We start from the raw sequence: 4,675 nt of genomic DNA on the forward strand, positions 1-4,675 counted from the left end.
GAGGCGAACAAGGCAGACTTCCTCACCATTGCAAATTTTCCGGGGTTATTGGTGTCGTTGATGGGACACACGTAAGGATTGTGGCACCAAAGGAGGAGGAAGACGTGTTTGTCAACCGCAAGGGATATCACAGTATTAATGTGCAGGTCATATTCGATGCCAACTATCGAATACTGGATATCCTAGCGAAGTGGCCTGGCTCAGTGCATGATGCACGTATTTTGAATGGCTGTGGAGTGGCAGAATTGTTCCAGAGAGGGCATGTGCCACCAGGTAGTCACTTGTTGGGAGACAGTGGCTATCCCAGCAAGCCATGGCTCCTGACACCTTACCTGCGACCTCTGCCTGGACCTCAGTCACGCTATAATAGGTGAGTAGATTGTCTTTATTTTTCTTTTGGGTATCAGTATAGTTTCTTACAATAAACATGTTGAACGTGAGATCCGCTAAAAATTTTGTAGAGTTGACATGCCACGCACTACCAGGTGCAATTAGCAAACTGAGCCAATCACAACATTTACCTATTGTATAGAGAGTTCGGATAATAGGTTAGGCTAAGTTTCGACTGATCGAAAAAAACTTAATTATTTAGGTTCATTTTAGAATAATAATAAAAAATGAAAATAGCAAATAAATCAGGAAAAAACTCAACCTAACCTAGATTAACTGGCAACAAAAAATACACATATTATATCAGCTTAAATAATAATTAATGACGTTAATAATAAGTACATCAGATTTAAAGAAAATAATACACCTTTGCACCTTCAAATTTAAAGAAATAGATCTTTAAATGAAAAAAAATTGTCAGAATTTTAAAGTTGATTTTCCTAGTAAAAAAGTTGACCTTCAAATTTAAAAAGTTGACTTTTAAATTAAAACACGACTTTCAAATTGCAAAAGTTGACTCAAATTAAAAAAAATAGATTTCAATTTAAAAAATGTAATTAACCCGGTAACAGCGACGGGCCAAATTTGTGGCTTTACTGTGTACCAGCGACAGGCCAAATTTGTGCCATGATATAAACCCCTCAAAATAGATGATACATAATCTGATCACAAATGCTTTGATATATATTATGAAATGGTTTGTGTGAGGGGTGATTTTTCTCATTTTCTCGCCTGAGGGACCATTAACCCGTGGGCTTCGGCTATGGGAAAGCTGAGAAGTGCCTGAGAGATGACAAAATTACTCTGCATTTTGAGACTAAAAAAAGAGCATGGAATGTACATCAGAGTACTCCTCTCATAACCACAGCCACGACTCGTCAAAGCCCTAAAAAGGATCTGTCGACGTTCTCGGGTTAAGAAACATGATCCCCGCTGCTACCGGGTTAAACTGAAAAAAAATTGTCAAGGACAGTCAAATTTAGTCAAGCAAAGTCAAATTTAGGCAAGCTAGGTATGGCAAGTAGTGAATTTACCCATAGTTAATGGAACATAAGTACTTAATATTGACTGCCATTATCATTTGTATTTTCTTTTAGGGCCCACAAACGGACACGGAGTGTTGTGGAACGGGGGATAGGACAGCTCAAGCGCCGCTTTCATGTCCATACAGCGAGGTCCGAGTAACTCCCCCGGTGAAGGTGTGCAAGCTGATACATGTATGCGGCATGCTCCACAACATCTGCAAGGACAGGAATATTCCCATTCCTCTCGATGCGGCTCAACCTAACGCTGAAGAAGTGGATCTTGCCATGGCACAACCTGAAGGTGTGCAAGTTGTGCCGCCACTTCCAGCTGGTCAGCGGAATGAAGGTCGCCTGTATCGAGATGAATTCTGCAACTTGCATTTCCAGTAAGTTGGATATTTTATATATATATATGTTTTTCGAATTGAATCTGGGAAACACTCATTTCTTAAGAATCTGCATTATTCTGTATCATTATTATTATGAAACTACCTACTAGTTAATTTGTTTTTCGTTCTAGCAACGAAGACTGAAACCCGTTCCTCAGCACGACTGGACAAGTACATGCCAAGGTACTGTTCCACTTGCATTAATAAAGTAATCAATCTATCAATCAATTATAACCCATATTCCTTTTGTAAACATTTGCAAATTAACATTCCCCTCTTTGTTGTCAATACTCTAAAAACACTCATAGTACTCCTTCAATCTTCTTATACCTTCCACACTTACAATTACATTCCTATTCACACCCTTTACATTCATAGTTCATACACACCTTTTCATTCTTTTCTCAAGCTCCCTTCACTTCCTTAAAGAACATCTCCCTATTATTCTGAAAGTCATTTCTCACCTTCCTTCCTAGCTCTTCACACATTGCCTTTTTATTCTCCATTAGTGTTCTTTTTGCATTTTTTTTACATATTCATTTTAATCTCTTTTTCCAGTGCATTTGTACACTGTATCATTCCTGCATAAGCATAATTAAACTAGTACAACTAAGGTTTCACAATCATAGAACTATGTGCATCCTTTTCTACTTTTATTAGGTATATTATTTGTTTTTCCTTTCCTTTTCAATTTGTAACTTGAGCAAAATTTGTTTAAGACGCATGGCTTCCGCTTTTTCTTTGGCAGCTGCCTCCCGTGCCCTTTCAGCTGCCTCCTGCGCCCTTGCAACTGCCTCCTGCGCCCTTGCAGCTCCTGTGAAGGCCCGAGCACAAGCCGCCACCTCCTCTGCGGCTGCCTTCATGGCCCGTGCAGCCTCCTCCCCAGCCTGTGCAGCTGCTGCTGTAGCTCTTGAAGCTACAGCCTCCTCCTCAGCAGCTGCCACCTTTGCTTGAGCAGCTGCTGCATCATCCTCAGCTGGCACCTTCCCCCAGGCACCCCCCTCAGTTTGTGGCTGCAGGGTGGGCTCAGGCACAATTATTACTGTTGGTGCCTCAGCACCTCCCTGACCTACAATGAGCTGGCTCGCTGGCTCGCTGGCTCTGCTGCGTCTTCACTGCAAGTAATGTATAAAGTCATGAAATGGGTGTACAAATGAGCAGTTATAAACTAATGCAGATCTGCCATAGGGTATCTTTTTCCTTTCATATACTAGGGAGTAAATATGGCATAGTGTTATGGAAATGGAAGGCATACTCATACTAAATTAACGACAATCAATAAGGTCTAGAAGAGTTGCATATCTTTGAGGGGATTGATATTAACCCCTTCACTACAGCCGGGTCAAAACAGAGCCCCGCGCCGTATCCGGGATCGCCATGCGCGCCAAATTTCATATATCGCTATTGAATATAACAAGTTTTCAGCCATAAACTCAACATAATCATCTTGTGTTATATATGAAAACATGCAGAATTAAATGGTGCACATAAAGAAACATAAATTAATTGATAATTTTGAGATTTAAGCATAAATATAGAGATAAAACAACTCGTATATTGGCTAAAGCAAGCCAGGACGCAGTATGCGCGTCCTCGGGTATGGTACGGGGCACGCAAGGACGCAGTATATGTGTCCTCGTGTTGAAGGGGTTAAGAGGAGGATTCAATGAGTTCTCGGCCTAACAAAGAAGGAGTGGAGACAGGAGCCTGCCAATGCTGTAACATGTTGGTATAGGTTCCAACAAGTAATGCATGGGCTGGAATCCTTTCAGCATTTTCCATTGAGTTACACGGTGACTTTTCATAAGTGATTCACCCACCATTCTTCAGGGACGGAATTTCAAAATTGAAGACGAGATTGGAGAAGTGCATCACACTCAAAGGCGGTTACGTTAAAACAAAAAAAAGTAAGTGGAGTGAACCTTTGCTCTATTTTTCCTCATTCTGAGGTAGGCCAAGAACTCATTGAATACACCTTAATTGAGAAGTACTATGAACCAAGGTAGGATTGCATCAATTGACAGAAGTTGCTGTAGCTTTGATGTTACCTGCAGGTATAGTTAACTTGAACTAAAGCCTTTAATTAAACAATCTATTCCAACAGTAAAGATATATCTCTCATATGTTCTTTCCAAGTGATGAGTTATGTTTCTAGTGTTTTGTAACATACTGGTTGAAGCAAATGACAGGCTTTTATTACTTTTGCTAAGCAGAACTGACTATATTTAAAAATGAGAAGAATAGAACTAAAGAGTGTACTTCACAAATTAAACAAATAGATACATACATGTCGACAGTCCTTTGATGTCCAAGGTCATCAATCTCTCAAATCCTGTGATGACCTTGCTGTCTTGCCCCAAAACGTCCCCTGACAAGTTCATCAATGGGGTCAAGGGGAGGGGGTGGAGGGCCGCCACCTGGGAAAAAATAAAAATTCATGTATTTTTTGCTTTTTTCCCCTTCTACTAAAGCACTACATTAGTGTCTTCTCAGAATGTAATGCTAAAGTGGATTATGACAGGTACTTTACTGAGATGTTATAATACTTGTTTTTGTCTCCTGCCTGTAACTTGACCTCTCTCAACAAGTGTATCAAGACACCTCTCCACCCGGAATTGACCTCTCTTTTGGCTAATCTATAGTATCTTCTGTTGTGAGAGCGGCAATTAGTGGGCTTTTTTTCTACACTTTTTGTTGCCCTTGAGCCAACTCTTTGTTGTAAAACAAAATTATATAAAAAAAAAATAGCTGCTGCACTCACCACTATTCAAGGTTGTGTGTGTCAGAAAGGAGCATTTCTTCCTCTTTCATACTTTATCTTACAGGCATCTCTGATGAAAGAAAGTACGAGTAATAAGGGTAAGAATGGAC

At 40.2% G+C, this 4,675-nt stretch overlaps 1 long non-coding RNA gene across 1 annotated transcript; it reads left to right on the top strand.

Moving 5' to 3' along the window:
• The first annotated feature begins 1,564 nt into the window (after nt 1–1,564).
• Nucleotides 1,565–2,892, top strand: LOC127006054 (uncharacterized). Its single transcript, XR_007759030.1, has 3 exons — nt 1,565–1,801; nt 1,936–1,987; nt 2,553–2,892. It is a non-coding gene; the product is annotated as an uncharacterized LOC127006054 (long non-coding RNA).
• The last annotated feature ends 1,783 nt before the right edge of the window (nt 2,893–4,675 follow it).

The sequence above is a fragment of the Eriocheir sinensis genome, chromosome 32 (genome assembly GCF_024679095.1).
Source record: "Eriocheir sinensis breed Jianghai 21 chromosome 32, ASM2467909v1, whole genome shotgun sequence".
Taxonomy (NCBI): domain Eukaryota; kingdom Metazoa; phylum Arthropoda; class Malacostraca; order Decapoda; family Varunidae; genus Eriocheir; species Eriocheir sinensis.